Below are 23,108 nucleotides of genomic sequence, written 5' to 3'. Positions count from 1 at the left end.
TACTGAATTCAAAGCCTGCGTCTCAAAATAAGTACAAATTACAAATAGTTGCAGCAGCTGCTTCAAGTTTCCCTCTGGGATTTGGGCAGCCTAGTATTTACCACCCGCCTGCCATAACAAGAGACTGCTGCTATGTTGGAGATGACATTGTGCAGATGAGACCCAAAGCTCCATCCATCTGTTCTAGTTGTTTTAGTGGACCCCATGAAACTACTGAAAGAACATAGAGGCGGGATATTCCCATTGGAGGCTGGAAGTGGAAGTCTGGATTAATCCCGATGTCAGGATCTTGCCTCAATCCTGGCAATGCTGGCAAGTGGGGTTTTCATACTCTTGGAGGGCTGTTCGGCATGGATGTGGAGATGGAGATAGAGGCAGGCTGATGCCAAAGTGGCCAGATTAATAGGCAAGCCTCTGTTCCCAGAAACATCATCCTGGTTTTTCAGATCAATGTAAACCTTTACATTCACCCCTCTTCACGCCACCCCTCCCCCTCAACCCTACCACCCCTATAATACCCCTTCACATGCCTCACCCACTCAGCCCCTACTGACCCTTCCACCCCACAACCCCCATCCTCCCAACTTCATCAGCCAATGTCCGTTTTATAACCAGAACTCACAAGACTTATAATATTATTTAGAAGTTATTGTAAAGCTCATAAATCTGTCAAAATATACATTTTTCACTTGAATGGGCACTTAAAAAACCATTATCCCCTTCAGAATCTCACAAATCTTGAAATAGTATGGCAAAATCCCGGCCTGAGCGTTCTACCAGTGTCCTGGGCAAAATTCCTCCCTCATATTGAAACATAGGCGTAGTGATTGAAGGTATAGATTTTCCCACTGCCTATTAGGAGTCACGTGATTATCCTGACGAATGAGCCCTAAGCGTGGGTAATCCAGCAGGCGGGGGGTGGGGGGCGAGTTTTGTAGTCATGGACGTGGTTCAAGCATGTAGCTTCTAAAAGAGCTCTGTAATAAAGTTCTCTGTTTCAAGTAGAAACCTGTCTGGTACATCAAGTCATTACAATAGGTATTATTACCTGAAGAGGACGAAGGTCTATTTGGTTCTCATTCTACTACCTTGGTGGTTACATAATACAACAACAATAATAATTATTAGCTAATGATAGCAAGGTATCTCTATCAATTATTCTACAACAGACCCAGGTAGGAGGTGAGGAAATGCTCAGTAGTAGAGTGATTTGGGATCTATAGCTCCAAAATTACTTGCCCTTCAACACAACGTCAAAACAGTTCAACTGGCCATTTAACCAATTCCTCTCTGTGGAATATGGCAGTGTGTAAAATGGTAGAACTTAGTGTGCTGGGAATATGCAAATGCAAAGATTTTTCTCTTTCTTTTGGCATGCATTAAAATACTAGATAATCAGTCTAGGCTGAATAGAGAAATGTGATTGAGACATCGAGCTACATTCCTAGAGAGTGATCGCATACACAGCTTGCCAGGAAAATATCAACAGAAAAGAGATCTCAGCTAACTATCACACCAGTTCAATTGCTGTCACAAGAAGCTCATATGTTAGCTGTCAACAAGACACAATACTAGATGATGCATTGCTGTCAACCTTTGTAATAGATTTCTGTGAAGGGCACTGAATGTTGTTTTAGTTGCCCGATCCAAAAGAGAAAAGGGTCAATTCCTGACTCAGCAACCTGGGAAGAAATTGGGAGAAAATTACACACGCTCAGGTCCTGAACCAAGGAACGGTGCAAATTGGATAGGCTTGGTGATGTTTTTTGTTGAGTTGCTGTGTATGTGTTTTCTCTTGTGTATTTTTGTTGTGGTGCATGTGCGGAACAGGCTTCAGCTCACCAAATAGCACTGAACCGTGACTGAATTAATAAATTAGTAATGGCTTTGGATATATGCCAAAGAAAAAAAGAGATGCAGTTTGTAGCTGCAGCTAAGTACACCTCAGCATCGATTATAAAGACATTTACCAGAACAGCACAAGGGAACTTGAGTTATGTGGAAAGACTAGAGAAGTTGCTATTGACCCCATGCAGCAGAGAATATTAGGGGGAGGTTCATCAGAGGTGTTCAAAATTTTGAAGAGATTTTATAGCTTAGATAAGGAGAAACTGCTTCTGCTGATTGGAGAATCAATATCAGGGGGAATTCCAGAAATGAATGCCTAGGTAGCTGAAGGCATGCCTACTAATGGTGGAGTAATGCAAATTGGGAATGTGCAAGAGACCAAAATTGGAGGAGAGCATTGATCTCAGAGGGCTGGAGAAGATAATAGAAATGGGGAAGGTAAAGATCATGGAACAATTTAATCATGTTGGAGTTGTATAGAACCTTAGTGAAGCCACAACTGGAGTAATGTGTGCAGTTCTGGTTGCCACATTATAGGAAGGATGTGATTGCACTGCAGGGGGTGCAGAGGAGATTCACCAGGATGTTGCCTGGGGTGAAACATTTAAGTTATGAAGAGAGGTTGGATAGACTTGGGTTGTTTCTGTTGCAGAGTCATACGGACTCGAAATGTTAACTGTGTTCCTCTCCGCAGATGCTGTCAGTCCTGCTGAGTTTTTCCAGGTATTTTTGTTTTTGTTTTGGATAGTCTTGGTTTGTTTTCGTTGGAGCAGAGAAGACTGAGGGGTGACCTAATCGAAGTGTAATCGAAATTATGAGGAGCATGGACAGGGTGGATAGGGAGCAGCTGTTCCCCTTAGTTGAAGGGTCACTCACAAGGGGGCATAAGTTCACGGTGAGGGGCAGGAGGTTTAGGGGGGATGTGAGGAAAAACTGTTTTACCCAGAGGGTGGTGACGGTCTGGAATGTGCTGCCTGGGAGGGTGGTGGAAGCGGGTTGCCTCACATCCTTTAAAAAGTACCTGGATGAGCACTTGGCAGGTCATAACATTCAAGGCTATGGGCCAAGTGCTGGTAAATGGGATTAGGCAGGTAGGTCAGGTGTTTCTGACGTGTCGGTGCAGACTCGATGGGCTGAAGGGCCTCTTCTGCTCTGTGTGATTCTGTGATTCTATGAGGGTGAAAATTTTAAATTATTGCACCAATCTGATCGTATCTGTCACCAGGATATTTCCGATGATAGGGTCTCCTGGGAACACCCCTCCACCCCTTCCCGCCCCCGCCAACACTGACTGCCCCGCAGCCAATTCACACTCGAATAAGCTTAAGTTGTTGCTGATGGAGCTTCCGCTCCTCATTCAGGAGGAAGTCCCACCTTGGAGAGCTGCCGGACAATCTGACTGGCTGGCAACTCTCGGGCCCCTGCAGCGACTGAAGCTGCAGTGGACAGAAGAGAACTTCATGAAGTTGATGGAGCCCAAGCCCAAGAGTGGACAGAAAGGTTATTTTTTGTAGTCTTAGAGTAGGGAGGGTAGGGAAGACTTGGGTGTGGGTGGGTGTGGATGGTGGGAGATTGGGGTGTCGGGGGAGAGGCTGGGGTGGGGGAGGGGGAGGTCCAATGACTACTAGGGGTAGGGGGGGTGGGGGGGCCTGAAGTTAGAAGGGGAATTCGATGGAGGCGTCCTACTCCCTTCCAACCCAAGGCCTAAGCCTTAAGCCATCATCTTCAGGCTGCCCCTCACACCCAGGAAATCCTCCTGCCGGCCTAAAAATTGAGGCTGGGTGGGGAACGGCCTCTAAGTGGCAAATATTGACCACTTAAGGGCCTCAATTGGGGCCCGCCTGCCCCAGCGTAAAATAGCTGAGAGATCAGATTGGGCAGGAACCCAGCGGGAACCTCATTTGCCCTATTTCATGGCTAATAACCGGCGGGTGAGTTTGAAATTCAGGCCTATGTTCTACGGCAGAGGCTTCCAATTAATGCCAAGTTAAATGTCAGCTATTTGAAACTGGGCGAAAGTATTTGCTGCTGAAACCCTGCAACCATTGCGATATGTGCACTTGTTATTCTTGGTTCGATTTGACATGTCTTCTCAGGATGAGAGCACTGAGCAACTTTATCATGCATTCCCAGTTGTTTGACTAATTAACTACAAGTTTTCATTGTGCCTTCTTTATAGTCTTTCTGCATTATGTGAACAGTAATTCAGGCTCATTTAAGCTCATGTTGACTACGTATGGTGGGAAATAATAGGATTAAGTCAGAATCTATAACTTCCCAGAACAACTCCTTATTATCCTTGAATCACTAATTGAGGGAAATGTGTGCACTTCCTGTGCTTTGTTTGATTGCATATCAAACCAACTGTTACTTGATTTAAAAAAAAATCCTTCAAATTGTGACCTTTGCCTCATACATAATTTCCAGTGTTTTCTTTTTCTTTCAATGATTCATGCATTTGCTCAATTTGAAAAACGCAATAAGCCAGTTTAGCAGAAGCCGCACTTTTCAGCAACCCAAAACTGCCCAGAATGTATTTAAATCTTAAAGGCTAACAATTGGTGATAAGCTACAGTTTACTCGAAGATTTGAAGTGCTCTAAAAATGACAAGTCAAGCAGAATTAAATTAAAAATAAAACCTTTTGTGAGAACATTAAAGGATACACTCCTTTTGCGAGAAGCAGCAAATTGATTATTAATCACTTCAGTGCTGCCATTGTGTACTGAGGGCTCATGATTTGAGCATCTTTGTCTGAACTCAAAAGCTCCTGGTGGCTTTTTGGATTTTATACGTAGATCGCGTTTAGTACTGCTGCACACCAGATTATTCCTTTATTTCACCGGGGCAATTCAAGACAAGTGTACAACAGTAAAAATGGAAATTTTAACCATTGCTAGCTCAAGCAGAGTTTAAAATAAAAACTAGATTTTATTTTTATACTTATGAGAATTTCCTTCTGTTGTCAATTGCTCATCTGCCTACTTAGTATTGAAATTATGACAGTATATATTCCTATGTGAAAGTACACACGAGGTTGAGGAAGAGGTAGGTGGAGGTTATCTTATATGAAAGTTGTTTTGATAGTTGGTATGATCGTTTGTTGTAAGGAGTGCAATATCTGCTCCTGGCTGGCTCAAACCCTCTTTCTCTTGATTCTCCATCAGTGCTCACATCTCCAGCTCCCAAGCTCCTGTTCTTTTATTTCACATTTCCGTTTCTCTGCGGGCTCTTGTTCTTCCACTCTGTGCACAACCAGTCAGTCAGAGCACCTTAAAATACAATGTCCCGCTCTCTGTGGGGAGCCTCAGTGACAGATGAGGCATTTTATAGGTGGGACAAGAAGTGTTTTTCAAGCCAGGAAGATGAGGGTTTGCTAGAACATAAGGTAAAATCTAATATAGGTTGGTGGTTACTTGAATATATAGGATAGGCTGTCAGATACTTTCATACCTGTCCCATTTGTTAGCATGTCTACATAATTCCCTATATTGCAATAGTGACTACACTTCAAAAGCGCTTTTGCTGTGTCCTTGAATTTTGGGCCGGAATTTTACGGCACCTTGGCAAGCCATTCTCAACTCCATTCACTTCAGCGGGACCATTAAATCCTGCTGGCATATAATTCTGCCCATCAAAGGTGCTAACTAAATGTTAGGCTCGTCGTTCTAAATAATTTATTAACTACAAGTTAAAAAAAGTAATCTGTCACTCCATGTCTGCGATACACGGCTAACAGACTTATTGATAGTTGATATAGTATTAACAGAAAAAACAAGTTCGTAGTACAGTGACGCAGAGCAGTTTTATTAATTGATTGTTTCTGCAGTAACTCAGTCAGTTGAGTTTCTTTTTAAATAAATGGTTTCAGAATAATGAAAATCTTTGTTATAATTAGACCTTAGTTGCAATAATGAATTGAGTAAATCTAATAAAAATGATCAAATTCGGAATAATGGAGCTTTTTGTTTTTGGATTGTGGAGGAAAAGCTTCAAGTAATTATATTTGTTGATATAAATTATACAATTAGCACAATACACGATAAATATACCTAAATGATTACAGTTTACAGTCAAGAGTTTATAGCCTTACAATTATACTTAACTGTGCTATGTCTGCTAGGAATGATTGTGTTCCTTGAGATTTCTGGTCCAGCTACAATATGCAAATTTCTCCTTCTATAATTACAGTTATTTTAATCGAAAAATACATGTTTATTCTATAAATGAGGGCAAGACTGTGCCATGACACCTGGGAGTACAGCACATGACATGGTAATGTATATCTCCGTGCTTGCAATTCATAACAAAATGCTGATTTAAATTGTGATATGTTGGTACATGCCAAACAGAAGACAGGCTTTCCTTCTCTTCACCTCCCCTCTGCTCCCCCATTTCTGCCAAGGAGACATGCAAAGTCAGCAGATAATTCATCCTGCATCATTTCCCACCTCCTTGTCCAATTATTTTTTACTCTTTCATGGAACGTGTGCATCGCTAGCTCAACCAGCATTTATTGCCCAGCCCTAATTGCCCTTGAGAAAGTGGTGGGAGCTGCCTTTTTGAACTACTGCAGTCCATGTGGTTTAGGTACACCCACAGTGCTGCAAGGAAGGATGTTCCAGGATTTTGACCCAGTGACAGTGAAGGAACAGTGGTATATTTCCAAGTCAGGATGCTGTGTGGCTTGGAGGGGAACTTGCAGGTGGCGGTGTTCCCATGCCCTTGCTGCCCTTGTCCTTCTAGATGGTAGTGGTTGTGGGTTTGGGAAGTGCTGTCGAATGAGCCTTGGTGTGTTGCTGCAGTGCATCTTGTAGATGGTATACACTGCTGCCACTCTGCATCAGTGGTGGAGAGAGTGCATGTTTAAGGTGGTGGATGGGATGCCAATCAAGCAGGCTGCTTTGTCCTGGACAGTGTTAAGCTTCTTGAGTGTTAATGGAGCTGTACTCATTCACGCAAATAGAGAGTATTCTATCACACTCTTGTTTTGTGCCTTGTAGATGGTGGGCAGGCTTTGGGGACTCAGGAGGCCTCTGACCTGCTCTTGTATTTATATGGCTGGTCCACTTCAGTTTCTGGTTAATGGTAATCCCCCGGGATGTTGATAGTGGGGGATTCAGTGATGGTAATGCCACTGAATGTCTAGGGAAGATGGTTAGATTCTGTCTTGTTGGAGAGGGTCATTGTCTGCCACTTGTGTGTTGTGAATGTTACTTGCCACTTATGAGCCCAAAATGTGTGTTGTTTGGATCTTTCTGCATGTGGGCATGGCCTTTATCTGAGGAATTGTGATTGGTATTCTGGAATTCACTTCCAAAATCCTTGGTTACATTTTTTCCCCTTAAAATTTGAAGTACTCTTCAAAATCCTTCTCTTTGACCTGATCTTCAGCAATTTTGTTTGTGGTTCTTCCTCTTAATTTTTGTGCACTGTCCATTACCCACACATGCTGCATTAATATGTGATAGCTCCTCCCTATCTCTGTTACCTTCTTCAGCCCCACAACCCTCCAAGCTATCAGCACTGATCTAACTCTGGCCTCTTAAACATCCCTGATTTTAATCATTCCACCTTTGATGTCCATGCCTTGCCAGCCTTGTCCCCAGGCTCTGAAATTCCCTCCCTAAACCTCTCCACCTCTCCAGCTCTCTCTCTTTCTTTAAGGTGCTCCTTAAAACCTACCTCTTTGGTCATCATCTTAGATGGCTCAGAGTCGAATTCTGAAATACATTAACATTGAATAGCTAAAACGTAAAATTTATACCAATGTTTATATCTCGCACAATGATAGGTCAATGTTTATTCCTGTGTACTATACACCTTCTTTAAAAAATGTACTTTTAAGTACGTTCAATTATTCTATTGAATGTTCATGTTCTTGGTGCTCCATCCACTAAGAGTTGGATGTAGTTTTAGAGCCACATTATTTGTTTACGAACATACAAGCAATGACGAACAGGTGAAGACCCACTGGTCCATCTAGCCCCTCCCACACAATTGTGACATTTTGTGCATCACAATATGCATACTCTCCAGCTCAACCAAAACAATTGGATATCCTGGGAGAGACAAGAAATCAAATTCATCCAGGCCAAATTAGGGGTGGGGTAAGGGGGAGGTGGGGGGGGGATTCTTGGAAAATCATCAATCTAAGCAATCAAACCTATTCCAGAAGATTACACTGGCCCTGAATTCCCCACCTTTTGTAAGAAGAGATGACCACACCAACCAGAAACAGTTTCCAGTTCTTGGCGCAAATTCTAGTTCTCTCTCGCTCTGTCTCGGAAAGAGTAAGGACTGATAATGCATAAATATAACTTATGTTTAAAGAAGACAATATCGATTTCAGAAGTGCCCCGAAAACCAGGGTGATAATCAGCTGTTGGAGCACTAAAAATGGTGGCAAGACAGCAGGGTTGATTGACAACAATGGTGGTGGTATGCTACAAGAGACTTAATGTCCCTGCAATTAGCATCAATACTGTGATGTCAGAAAATTAAAGGTGCCACCTGGGATCTGTGTCTTACATTAAAAACAATCCATGTAGTCAGTTCAAATAATCTCTTCATTGAAGGCATAAAAAAGAATACAGTGACAGGCGTGTTGAAAAACATGTTAGGCTGGGTTTTGCTCTCAGAGGCAAACAAACAATACTAGCTATTCATTTCACTTGCTCATAAACTTTCCATAGGAATTAACTAAAGGAGTTGTTGTGGCACAGTATGTCACAACCCTGCCTCTGAGCCAGAAGCTTTGGGTTCAAGTCCCACTCTGTGGGCGCAATCGCTCTAGATGTGTAGTAGCGGGTGTGTAAAAAGATGCTTTGTTGGGTTTTCATCCCAAACACGCCACATTACTAATGCATTCCCGGGAAACATGGCGTTTCCATGGCAGGCGGGCTCTCATTCGCTCACCACACCATCATCTCGCCACTTCATCACGCCAGGCATCACATTTAACGTACAGTTGAGCTCAGTGCTTCCAGCACAGGACTGCAGCAAAGAAGACCTGGCCCTGAAAGGCCAGAAGACTGCCAGCTCTTGAGCACTTTTTTGACACTGTGGAGGCCCGCTGTGATATAGAAACATAGAAACTAGGAGCAGGAGTGGGCCATTCGGCCCTTCGAACCTGCTCTGCCATTCATGACTGATCATCCAACTCAGTAGCCTGCTTCCGCTTTCTCCCCAGACTCTTTGATCCCTTTCGCCCCAAGAACTATATCTAAATCCTTCTTGAAAACATACAATGTTTTGGTCTCAACTACTCCCTGTGGTAATGAATTGCACAGGCTCGCCACTCTCTGGATGAAGAAATTTCTCTTCATCTCAGTCCAAAATGGTCTACCCCATATCCACAGACTGTGACCCCTGGTTCTGGACTCCCCCACCTCCGGGAACATCCTTCCTGCATCTACCCTGTCTAGTCCTGTTAGAATTTTATAGGTTTCTATGAGATCCCCCCTCATTGCACACCAAGTGCACGCCTTATATATGCTGTTGTGTTATGACAGATGGATGGTAAATGCCAGACTGCCCAAATTCCAGTGGGAAACTTGAAGCAGCTGCCACAACTATTTTTAAATTTGTACTTATTTTAAGATGAGGGCTTTGAATCCAGTAAAAAAAAGGCCACCAAGTCTTACAGGTTTCATACAAAACTAAATTAAACCTTTATTAATAGAGAAATGACTTTAAGCACATACACGGATCTACAAATTACTGCATTCTCAAAATGCATCCAGGAGAGCTTTTTAAGCCAATAGGTAGAAGGTCCTACAAGAGACGGGGCGGTCCTGGACTTAATTTTAGGGAACGAAGCTGGGCAAGTGGTAGGGATATCAGTGGGGGAGCATTTTGCAGATAGTGATCATAAGTCCATTAGATTCAAGATTGTAATGGAAAAGGACAAGGAAGGGTCATAAATCCGAATTCTAAATTGGGGAAAGGCTGATTTTAATAAGATCAGATATGATTAGGCCAGAGTGGACTGGGAGCAGCTAGTTTTAGGTAAATCTGCGTAAGAGCAGTGGGACTCATTCAAGAAGGAAATAGGGAGAGTACAGGGCCAACATATTCCAGTAAAGACAAAGGGCAGGACCAACAATTCCAGGGAACCCTGGATGTTGAGGGATGTACAGGGTTGGATAAAGAGAAAAAGGGAGGCTCATGGCAAATACCAAGGGCTCAAACAGCAGAAGCCCTAGAGAAGTATAGAATGTGTAGGGGGGGAATCTTAAAAAGGAAATTAAGAGAGCAAAAAGGGGGCATGAAAAAAACATTGGCAGGTAAAATAAAGAAAAATCCAAAGTTCTATTACAAGTACATTAAGAGTAAGAGGATAACTAGGGAAAGAGTAGGGCCCATTAAGGACCATAGTGGTAATTTGTGGTGGAGCCAGAAGACATAGTTAAGGTAAATGGATACTTTCTGTTGGTGTTCACTAGGGAGAGGGATGACTTGGGTATGGAAATCAGGCAGAAGGACTGTGATATAATTAAAGAAATTAGCATAGAAAGGGAGGAGGTTCTAAGTGGTCTGGTAGGCTAAAAAGTAGATAAATCTCCAGGCCCGGATGAAATGCATCCCATGCTATTGAGTGAGGCAAGGGAGGAGATGGCAGTTGTGCTGGCAATAATTTTCAAAATCTCTCTGGCCACAGGACTGGAGGACAGCCAATATGGTACCGTTATTCAAGAAGGGAGGAAGGGATAAACCAGGGAACTACAGGCCAGTCAGTCTAACCTCAGTGGTGGGGAAACTATTGGAAGCAATTCTGAGGGACAGAATTAATTTACACTTGGAGAGGCAGAGATTAATCAAGGACAATCAGCATGGTTTTGTTAAGGGGAGGTCATGTCTGGCCATTTTGATTGAATTTTTCGAAGAGGTGACCAGGTGTGTAGATGAGAGCAATGCATTTGACCTATTCTACTTGGACTTCAGCAAGGCTTTTGATAAGGTCCAGCATGAGAGACTGATAATGAAGGAAAGAGCCCATGGGATCCAAGGCAATTTGGCAAATTGGATCCAGAATTGGCTGAGTGGCAGGAAGCAGAGGGTGTTGCTTGAGGGGTGTTTTTGTGACTGGATGCCTGTGTCCAGTGGGGTTCCACAGGGATCGGTGTTAGGTCCCTTGCTGTTTGTGGTATATATAAACGATTTAGACTTGAATATAGGACGGTTGATCAGTAAGTTCGTGGATTACACGAAAATTGGTGGGGTGGTAAATAGTGAGGAGGATAGCCTTGGATTACAGGAAGATATAGATGGGCTGGTCAGATGAGCTGATCAGTGGCAAATGGAATTTAATGCAGATAAGTGAGGTAGTGCAATTGGGCAGGACAAACAAGGCACGGGAATACATGATGAATGGTAGGACTTTGGGAAGTACCGAGGATCAGAGGGATCTTGGTATGCGCACTGGTTCCTTAAGATAGTGGGACAGGTTGATAAGGTGGTTAAGAAGATATTTGGGATACTTGCCTTCATTAGCCAAGGCATAGAATATAAGAGCAGGGAAGTTATGCTGGAACTGTATAAAACACTGGTTAGGCCACAGCTAGAATATTGCATGCAGTTCTGGAATCCGCATTATAGGAAGGATGTGATTGCACTAGAGAGAGTGCAGAGGAGTTTTACCAGGATGTTGCCTGGGCTGGTGAATTTTAGTAATGAGAAGAGATTGGATAGACTGGTGTTATTTTCCCTGGAGCAGTGGAGATTGAGGGGGGACATGATTGAGTTGTATGAAATTATGAGGTGCATAAATAGGGTAGAAGGAAGGAACTTTTCCCCTTGGTGGAGGGGTCATAACCAGGGGGCATAGATTTCAGCTAAGGGGCAGGAGGTTTAGAGGGGATGTGAGGAAGAATTTTTTCACCCAGAGGGTGGTGGGAGGGGAATCTGGAACTCACTGCCTGAAAGGGTGGTAGAGGCAGAAACCCTCATAACACTTAAGAAGAATTTGGATGTGCACTTGCGATACCATGGCATACAAGGCTATGGGCCTAGTGCTGGAAATTGGGATTAGGGTAATTAGGTACTTGTTTGACCAGTGCAAACTCGATGGGCTGAAAGGCCTTTTTCTGTGCTGTAGACCTCTATGACTCTATAACTTCTAAAACCCCTAATTAATCTAAACTCCCAGTTACACCTCTGTTAAGGCAATAGCAAAAACACATAGATTTAAAAAAAACCCGGCCAAAGTAACACAATACCCTGAACAAGCAAATTCAAAGGTAGTTTTCTTAACTTCAGTTTCTTTAGACAGTAGCTAGAGGCTTATATTTTGGAGGATTTTCACACTTGTTAGATCTTAGAACACCTTCATTGCTACACACAACTTCGTCTCCCTTATCCAGATTTCCCCTTTGAATTCAAATTCCCATTGTTTCACTATGTCTTTGGCTTTACCTTTCTAATAATAAAAATCTATGATAGTACCAATTTTACCAGTAATCTTTGGGGAAAATAAACACACTGTTTCTTAACCTCTCCTGGCTAGATGAAAAATTTCACCCCCTCTTTTGAATTCAAGCTAATCTAGTTTATTTTTAAATGCAAATATTCCCTTTACACCTCACATTATTAAACTTCATCCATGCTTACCTACTAAATAATTTAAACTTAACTTATATAGAAACACAGATAATAGGAGCAGGAGTAGGCCATTTGGCCCTTTGAGCCTACTCCACCATTCATTATGATCATGGCTGATCATCCAACTCAATAGCCTGCTCCCACTTGCTCCCCATACCCTTTGATCCCTTTTGCCCCAACAGCTATATCTAACTCCTTCTTGAAAACATAAAATGTTTTGGCCTCAACTACTATCTGTGGTAGCGAATTGCACAGGCTCACCACTCTCTGGGTGTAGAAATTTCTCCTCATCTCAGTCCTAAATAGTCTACCCCGTATCCTCAGACTGTGACTCTTTGTTCTGGACTTCCCCACCATCGGGAACATCCTTCCTGCATCTACCCTGTCTAGCCCTGTTAGAATTATATAGGTTTCTGTGAGAACCCGCTCATTCTTCTGAACTCCAGCGAATATAAACCTAACCGACTCAATCTCTCCTCCTATGTCAGTCCCGCCATCCCAGGAATCAGACTGGTAAACCTTTGCTGCACTCCCTCTATAGCAAGTACATCCTTCCTCAGATAAGGAGACCAAAACTGCACACAATATTCCAGGTGTGGTCTTCTGATACAGCAAACCCTTCAGACCAGCTGTCTTTCATTCAATTAAGATACACATACACACACACACACACACACACACACACGTGCACACACACAGACACACACACAGACACACACACACACACACACACAGACGTACACACACACACATACACACACACACACACACACACATACACAGACATGCACACACACCCAGCATTAATTGACTTTACAATAAATTCCAATAACATTATGAAAAGTATTTATATCTTTCAGACAGCTGTGAAACATGCTGGCGTCTTTTCCCGCCAATTTGGGCGGCAGATCCTATGGGGGCAGGGGGTTGGGGGGATGAGTCCAGCGGGCTGCCTTTATAGTGATATGCTGATTTATTAAAATGAGGTTCCCGACACCCAGTGGTGAGACTGGGGCCTGCCATTGGCGGACTGAGTAGACGATCGCAAACTGGCTTCACAATATCGTGAAACCGACTTTTGGCTTTCTCGCCATATTGTCCGCTCTCACCACCGAACACCCCTAATGTCAGTGGGCACGGAAAATCCAGGCCTGTGACTTGATGGTCTTGGAAGGTGCGTTATCATTGATTATCAACCTGCAAGTCCTTCCAGTAGGCCTATGATAGTAGGAAGGGGAGAGTGTCCTAGTTAACCATACTGGATGCTTAGTGGGGCCTCTCAAGCTATATCCTTTGGCAACAGGCTAGTGACTTGTCCTAGGAAAAATGAAACAGGCATAAATACATGTTTTGTCTGCCTCTTGTATCAATAGACATGGGAAAGCCTCTATGTTTAAGTCTAACTGTAAGTTAAAGAGTCAATAGGCATAAAACCCTCTACTGGTGAGCTGCTTCCAGTGTTTCTTTTTGTTTTGCTAGCGGTAGGGACTGTGTCTCGCTTCACGATGGCCTCCCTGCTCTTCGCGTCGCTCCCGGCGTCGGGTTCCCATCCTAACTGCAGAACACTGCCAGGATTTGGAATTTGGCACGTTCGGAGCTGTCGGATTAGGTTATACGTTTCGCTCCCGCAGACCCTTAGGAGAATTGCACATTCCGCAAAGGCCTGTGAGTCCATCTCAGCAACCTCCATTGCAAGCGCTATTTCCATGGTGCGCTTCAGGTCTATATGAACTTCCGCAAGCAAACAGCGCTGAATGGCGCCATCCTTTTACACTGCAAGCTAAAAAATCTGGCAACATGTCATTGAAAGTATCACCAAAGTCACAGTGCTCTTTTAACTGTTTTAGCTTTGCGATGTACATTACGATCAACTCTCCAGGACCCCTTACTCGAGAGTTAAACTTGAATCTGTGCATGATCGCCGAAGGTTTAGGCTGAAAATATCCCTTCTCAAGGTCTACCAGTTTGGTAAAGGATCTGGAATTTGGCGTGTTCGGAGCTGTCAGATTAGGTTGTATGTTTTGCTCCCGCAGACCCTTAGGAGAATTCCCTTCTGTTTCTCCTCCACCGTTATTTTGTTCACCACAAAGTAGGCGCCCTCTGTACTCATTCCAGTCCTCGATGGATGAGTCGTACGGGTCAATTCTGCCAAAGAGAGGCATTGCTGGTGAGTATCATTTTTTTTCTTTCTTCCCTTAAAAATCAAAATGCTCACATTTGCAAGGTGAGGTGCTCTGTCAGTGGTATTTTTCCCCATTACCAATTGTAATAAACTTACAAAAAGCAGGGCAGGTTTCTTTTAAGAAACAGTAAACTTGATTTACAGAGCTCCTGATGAAGCTGCATGTTTGTTCCGAGACCAAGGCTAGAAAGCTCCGCCCCTAAAATTACCCGCGCTTAGGGCTGATTCGTCTGTACATGATTCCCATAGCAGAATGAAAAGGTTTAACTAACAGTTACAAAGGAAGCCACCCACTGCATCACAAGACCTCCGTTAATAAAATTACTGCAGATTTATTAATTATTTGAATTTAAATTCCCACAGCTGTCAGTGGGATGTGGGATTTGGACTCATGTCTCCAGAGCTTTCTTCCAGACCCCTGGATTGCTGGTCCCGTAACATTGTGATGATGCTTCCATCTGCGATGGGTTCATAACTTAATCCTTCCTAGAACACGATAGATACTAGGACTACTTCCACTACAAAGAAATGCTTAAGACATTTAATGCAACTTCGTGAAATTATGATATATTTTGCAAGGGTAAATGGAGAAAAAACTATTTTCTATTGTTGTGGAGTTAGTGATATGGTATCATCAATTTAAAATTGACAGAGATTGGGAGAAACCCCTTTGTGTAGAAAGTTGTTAGAGGATAGAATGCATTGCCACAAGGAATGGTCGAGGCAGAGACCATTGTATCTTTTAAGGGAAGCAGCCCTCTGGTAATAAGCTATAGGGAGAATGCATGGCCATTGAGATTACTTTTGTATTCATCTACAAAGAAAGAATTGCATTTATACGGTGCCTTTCATCACCTCAAGATGCCCCTAAGTGCTTTATAGCTTACGAAGTAATTTTTGAAGGGTTGCCGCTGTTGTAATGTCAAAGTCATATTACCTCCTTTTCTGCTAGAAACTTCTATGGTTCGATGGAAGCTAACCTCATTGACCAGTGAAGCCAAGGACTTGAACATGTCTTATACACAGGAAGTAACATTTGATGTGCCAAGATTACTGAGAGCTAGTGACTAGGTATGAAAAGCTTTCAAAAAGGCGAGTGAAATGTTGGCCTTTATCTCAAGTGAGCTGAAATACAAATGGATGGAAGTTATACTTATTTGGAGGTTTGGTGAGATGCCCTTTATTGTATCACATCCTGTTTTGGGCAACAACTGCAACTCAAGTACAATATATTTTCCTTGGCGGGGATGCAGAATGACGCCAAGTCTTAAAGGTTGAGACTGAGGACAGTTTGCATAAACTTAGCTTTATTGTTCCCTTGAGTACAGAAGATTGAGTGATGATATAATCCCAGTATTTAACGTGATAACAAAAAATGGATTCAACAACGTGGATAGAGAGCGAAACTGTTTCTTCAAGTAGAATCCAGAACAAGAAGGCACTGGAGCTAGGTTATTCAGGAGTAACATCAGAAAGCACTTCTTCACAAAGAGAGTAGTAGAATTCTGGAATTCTCCCCTCAAAGGCTGTAGATACTAGTCAGTTAGAAACTTTCAACAGAAAGGTCAATAAATTTTTGTTGGATCAGAATATCGGGGAATATGGATCAAAGATGGTTAAATAGAATTGAGATACAGATCAGCCATGATCTAATTGAATGGAGGGGCTGGATGGCCTACAATAGTTCCTTTGTTTTCCAAGTACATATTCAAATGAATTAAAATGAGAAAGATAACTAACAATTATAAGGTCTATTACTATGGAATAATTATGAAAGTAGAGAAAAATGAAATGTAAATTTAAAATGGCAAGACACTGAGATGAAGTTGATTAATTTGCTCCCAGTGACATCTTTAATAACCCTCACGATGTTTGTGCATGCATCCATTCTTATCATTCGTATATATACCCTAAAGAGTCAGCACACATGATTTTGATTTGTTTTGACAAGTTTATTGAAATATAATGAAGTTATTTGTTTTAGATCCGAGTCATTTAAATATTTCCTCTGGGTTCCGTAAAACTCAACTGTTTGGTTGAATTGAATAGCTGAAACTGTGAGAGTGGGTGGTGTGATTCTGCATAATTTAATTTATGAAGCATTAACAGTAAGGACGCAAAAGTGAAGTCATGTTTGATGATATATTGAGAGACAGGTTTTAATCTCCTATGTCCAAATCAGTTCACCTTGCCGAGTTTTATGCATCCCTAGCTGTTCTATTGTATGCAATCATCATAGTGAGAAAACTGTTTCAATCTTGCACTTGTGTGCTGCAGAAATGAATGAAAAGAGAACTTAATATTACAGGGACAGAAGCAGCAACTTGCATTAATATTGTGCTCCTCATATCAGAAAGATGTCTCTGAACACTTCACAGATTTGAAATGGGGATCAAAAAGGAAGAAAGCAAATGTGTGAAATGGAGTTAAGAGGCAGACCTGAATGAGCATTTGAAGAGACAAGTGTCTGATAGTCTTTTGAAAACAAGGAAGAGGAGAGAAGGCAGATTGGAAAGAAGTTGCACAGAGCAACAAGAACAACAAAAAGAACTTGCATTTAACACCTTTAACATTATAGAAAGTCACAAGATGCTTCACTGAAGTGTGCAGGCAAAATTTGACACTAAGCTACTTAAACAGATATTAGGACAAGTGACCATAAGCTTGGTCAAAGACAGGTTTTGAGAGATGACATAAATGAGGAGAGAGATGTAGAAAAGTGGATATGTTTAGGGAGGGAATTTCAGAATTTAGGGTCTAGGCAGCTGAATTCAAGCCCACCAAAGATGGGGTGAAGGAAATCAGGGATGCACAAAAGGCCAGAGTTAGAGAAGTGAGAAGTTTTGGTGGCCTGGAGCGTAATGACTTAAGGAACAGCTGAGAATAGTTGGCTGAGTTGTACTCGAGCGAGGAATTAATAAACCAATATCAGAGAAACAGAACATCTTTCACTTCTCCAATTCTGGTCTCTTATGCATCCCTGACTTTACTAAAGGGAAACCCTGTCTGACAAATTTGTTAGAGTTTTTTTGAGTATGTAACTATTAGGGTAGATAAAGGGACACCAGTAGATTTAGTATACCTTGATTTCCAAAAGGCATTCAAAAAGGTGTTGCATGAAAGACTAACAGGCAAAGTAAGGACTTATGGAGTTGGGGGTAGTACATTAGCATGGATAGAGGATTGGTTAATGGATAGAGAACAGATACTGGGCATAAACAGAGCTTTGTCAAATTGGCAGGCAGTGAATAGTGGAGTGCTGCAAGGATCAGTGCAGGGACATCAGCTATTTACACTCTGTATTATTGACTTAGATGAAGAGACAGTGAGTAATGTATCAAAGTTTGCTGATGATACTAAACCAGGTGGAAAGATAGGGCAGGACACAGAGAGGAAAAGAGATATAGATAGGTTAGGTGAATGGAAAACAAGATGGCAGACGGTGCATAATACAGGAAAGTGCGAAGTTATTCACTTTGGTCATAAGAATGAAGAAGCTGAATATTTTTTTAATAGGTGTAAAACTTGTAAGTGTTGATATTCAAAGAGACTTGGGTGGTTTGTACAAAGAATGCAGAAAGTTGCATGCAGGTGCAGCAAGCAATTCAGAGAGCAAATGGCATGTTAGCTTTTATTGCAAGGGGATTGGAATGCAAGCATAAAGAAGTCTTGCTACAGTTGTACAGGGTTTTGCTGTGACCCATCTGGAGTAGTTTGGTCTCCATATTTAAGAAAGGATATACTTGCATTAGAGGGGCTACAGCGAAGTTTCTCTAGGTTGTTCCCTGGGATGAGGGGGTTGTCCTATGATGCAAGGCTGAGTAAATTGGGCTTATATTCTCTGGAGTTTAGAAAAACGAGAGGTGATCTCATTGAAATCAACAAAATTCTGAAGGGGCTTGACATGGCGAATGCTGAGAGATTGTTTCCGCTGGTCAGGGAGTCTAAAACATAGGGGCACAGTCTCCAGATAAGAGGCCAACCATTTAGGACTGAGATGAGGAGAAATGACTTCACTCAAAGGGTTCTGAATCTTTGGAATTCTCAACCTCAGAGGGTTGTGAATGCTCCATCGTTGAAAACATTTAAGGCTGAAATAGACAAATTTTTGGTCCCTCAGGGAATTAAGAGATATGGGGAGCGGGTGGGAAAATGAAGTTGAAGCCCAAGATCAGCCGTGATTTTATTGAATGGGGGAGCAGGCTCAATGGGCCATATGGTCTATTCCTACTCCTGGTTCTTGTGTTCTTAAAACAGGTGAACAGGGAAAGAGGGCTGAGCTAGAGTGAGGTGAGGCTTTGGAGCATTTGAAACAAGGATAATGATCTTCACTTGATTCATGTAATGGAGACAATTAGAGAGGATAATCAGGTTGCTGTGTATTTTGGACTTCTAAATTGCATTTGACAAATTCCCCCATAGTAGACTTATTAGCAATATTAAAGCCCACGGGATTAAAAGGACTATGGCAGGATGGATCTAAAATAAGCTACGGGAAAGAGAACAGGGAGTAGTGGTGAAGGGTATTTTTCAGACCTGAGGGAAGTATTGTTTACTAAGAGTCATCATTAGAAACACTGCTCTTTTGGATATCTATCAATGACCTGGACCAGGGCATCATTCTAAACTTTACAGATGATGTGAAACTGAGAAATGTGGCAGACATTGAGGAGGATAGTAACGAGCTTCAGGAGAACATCGATAGGCTGGTGAAATGAGCAACTGTATGGCCAATGAAATTTAATGATGAAATGTACAAAGTATCACAGTTTCAGAAGAATGTCAAGATATTAGAGTGGAGGCAGAGGTGATTTACTAGAATAGCACCAGAGATGAGTGATGTTCGGTTATATGGAGAGACTGCAGAAGCTAGGAATCCTCTCCTCACAGCAGAGAATGATTTGATAGAGATGTTCAAAATCATGATTGATTTCGAAAGTGTAATGAAGGAAAAGCTGTTTCTAGAAGGGCTGATAACCAAAAGACACAGGTTGGCAAAGTTGACTTGAAACATTTTTTTGTGCACAGAGTTGTTGTGATCTGAAATTAGCTGGCTAGAACTGTGGTGAAAGCAGATTCAATATTACTTTGAAAAAGGAATTAAATAAATGCACAAAGGAAAAACAAATTGCAGGGCTATGGGGAAAAACAGGGAAGTCAGGGCTAATTAGATAACTCTAACAAAGAGCCAACAAATGCATGGTGGGCCAAGCAGTGTGGCATTGTGAGGACTGATATAGCGGAGGTGCAGAACTTTGAGGCAGTAAGGATACAGATAGTGGAATTCAATCGAGTTATAGTTCAGTGAGATGAAAACTGAGAGATTAGCGAGGAGAGCATAAGGGAAGTCCAATTTTGAGGTAAAGTAGACCTGGATTATAGTTTCCATGGCAGTGATGGATGATAGCACAAGAAGGATTCGGGAAGCTTGCCTTGTTAACAGAACAGATCTAGGTCGGAATGTAACTAAGGATCAGTGAGACAGCATGTCCAGGTTCCACACCACCTGAGGGGAAATCACCATCATAGGGAAACTGATGTTCGTTCACCCCTATGTTCACTGACCTATGTTGGCTTTCAGTTTGGCATCGCCTTGATTTTAAAATTCTCATTGTTGTTTCCAAATCCTTCCCTATCCCTGACATTTTCTAGCCCTAGAACCCTCTGAAATCTCTGTAATGCTCCAAGTCTGAACTCTGTGCATCCTCAATTTCAATCACTCCACTATTTGCAGCTGTGCTTTCAGCTGTCTGGGTCCTCAGCTCTGGAATTCCCTCCCTACACCTCGTCATCTGTCTAAATCTCTCCTCCTTTTAAGATGCTCCTTAAACCTATCTCTTTGACCCAGCTTTTGGTCATCTGCCCTAATATTTCCTTATTTGGCTAGGTATCCACTTGTATTTAGGATGGCTTACTAGAACTATATAAAGTTTTACTGCACAGAAAGAGCTGCTGACTATTTGAAAGGTGTTATGTAAATTCAAGTTGCCATTGTGAGCACAGGCATTAAGAAGCTGATAGGAACCAAAGGATAGTTTCAATTTTCCTCATATTAAGCTAGAGGAAGTTTTGACTAGTGCAAGACAAAGTCAGATGGACAGTTGCTAATGCAAGTTAGAGCTTTGAAATCAAGTGGGGCGGCATTGGTGTGAGTCATCAGCGTGCATATGAAGCCTGACCCTGTGCTTTTGGATGATGGGACACAATGCACCCAAGAAACATTTAATAAAGGATGGTGTCATAGGGTACACCAGAGGTCATTCTATGGGGATGGAAGGAAAAACCATCAAAGGATTTGTAGTGTCCTCATTGGGACAGGTATGAATAGATCAAGTAGAGAGCCAGATCATGAAAGTGGATGGCAAAAGAAACATTGCATTTTAAAAAAATATCCATCCACAAGATGTGGGCTTCACTGGCTGGGCCAGCACTGATTGCTCATCCCTATGTCCTCTTGAGAAGGTGGTGGTGAGCTGCCTTCTTGAATCACTGCAGTCCATGTGACGTAGGTTCACACACAGTGCTGTTCGGAAGGGAATTCCAGGATTTTGACCTAGCGACAGTGAAGGAATGGTGATATATTTCCAAGTCAGGATGGTGAATGATTTGGAGGGGAACTCCAAGGTAGTGGTGGTGCTTCCATCTATCTGCTGCCCTTAAAATCCTAGATGGTAGTGGTCGTGGGTTTGGAAGGTGCTGTCTTGGGTGACTTGGTAAATCCCTGCAGCGCATCTTGTAGATGGTACACACTGCCGCTATAGTGCGTCAGTGGTGGAGGGAGTGTATGTTTGTGGATGTGGTGCCAATCAAGTGGGCTGCTTTGTCCTGGATGATGTCAAGCTTCTTGAGTGTTGTGGGAGCTGCACTCATCCAGGCAAGTGGGGAGTATTCCATCACACTCCTGACTTGTCCCTCATAAATGGTGGACAGGCTTTGGTGAGTCAGGAGATGAGTTACTCATCACAGGATTCCTAGCGCCTGACCTGCTGTTGTAGCCACAGTATTTATCTGGCTAGTCCAGTTCACTTTCTGAAGAGGGTAAAAGGATCGACAGTATCAAAAACAGAGGAAGGTTCAAGGGGGATGATCAGAGTTAAGAACCCAGACCACAGTCACCAAAGATGCCATTGACAAGCTTGTGAATGAGGCCATAACCTAATTCAAACTCTCAAACAGGGAATCAACAGAGAGATAACCATATAGTTGTGAAATGATGCATTCTAAGACTTTGATGAAGGAAGTATCAGAGGTGATCACTCAATTGGAGGAAACTGAGGTTTAACTCTTTTCCATGGGAGAGGTGATTTTAACTTTTAGGAGATAGGGATGATGCTGGAGAATAGAGATCAGTTTGTGATGTTAGAAAGCAATAGCTTCAGGAGGTTATAAGCTGGGAGGGGAGAGGGTCCGGGGAGACAATGATGGAGTTTATAGACAACATGAGTTTCAAGAGTGCTGAGGGAGAAGTAAGCCAAATAGTTGAAATAAAGATGGAGTAAAGGAGAGGTTGGAAAAAGGGTTGAGCAAGGAATTGGAGGACAGAAAAGGAAAGGAAGAACGACTGTTACCCCTACCTGAGTGACCTACATGTGACTCTAGCCTCGCATTATATAATTGATTCTCAATAGACTTAGAGCAACACGAAACAGCCAATAAATATTGCCTTGTCAGCCACATCATGAGAACGTTTTTTGTATCAGTTTTTCCTTGTGTCACATTATTTGTGCAGTAATTTTAACATAAAAGTTATAAACATAATATGGCTATGTTTACACATCCATGATGGTGTGGAGCTTTCCTGCAAACTTGAAACATCTAGATGCAGGTACATTTCTAAGTGCATGTTTGAATTGTCCATGCCAATGAGTATAACAGAAACCAATTGAATCAGTCAACATATTTTTCCCAGACAAAACAGGCATAGTGACCAGAGCTACATCAAATCTACCAAAGGTTTTGGACAATGGGAAGATCGGTCACACTAGGATTACCAATGCTTTTGGAGAGGATAAATGCCCTGTCAAACCTATTGGCATGCGTCAACTCTTTAACCTAATAACATGTCCCAAGAAGCTTCTTGGAAAGATGATCAGACAAAATTTGACACCAAGGCACATATGTATTAGGATAGGTGACCAAACGTTTAGTCAAAGTGTAGGTTTTAAGAGAAGAAGGCAAGAGAGTTGAGGAGCTGCGAAGGCAACTACAAACATGGCTATTAAAGATGTTGGGGGGTGGGGGGTGGGGGGGCGGTGGTGGTGGGTTGTGTGGGGGGGGTGGGGGGGGTGGTGGGGGACACGGTGGCGGGTAGGAAGGAAACTGGCTTGCACAAGAAACCAGAATTGTGGGAATGCAGAGTTCTCCGCTTTGAGGGCTGAACGAGCAGAGTTAGGTGAGGCATTATTACTGTTAACTGCACTTTATTGTTATGCCATCTGCCATGTTATGAGCACTTGTGATTTTCAGAGACAGTTGGC

At 42.5% G+C, this 23,108-nt stretch overlaps 1 protein-coding gene across 1 annotated transcript in view; it reads left to right on the top strand.

The window, feature by feature from the left end:
• Positions 1–23,108, top strand: part of LOC121284659 (contactin-associated protein-like 5) — a 1,009,875-nt gene that overhangs the window by 423,100 nt on the left and 563,667 nt on the right. The gene's annotated exons all lie outside the window — the stretch shown is intronic.

Source organism: Carcharodon carcharias, chromosome 12 (assembly GCF_017639515.1).
Source record: "Carcharodon carcharias isolate sCarCar2 chromosome 12, sCarCar2.pri, whole genome shotgun sequence".
Taxonomy (NCBI): domain Eukaryota; kingdom Metazoa; phylum Chordata; class Chondrichthyes; order Lamniformes; family Lamnidae; genus Carcharodon; species Carcharodon carcharias.
This window is presented reverse-complemented; position numbering and strand designations above follow the sequence as displayed.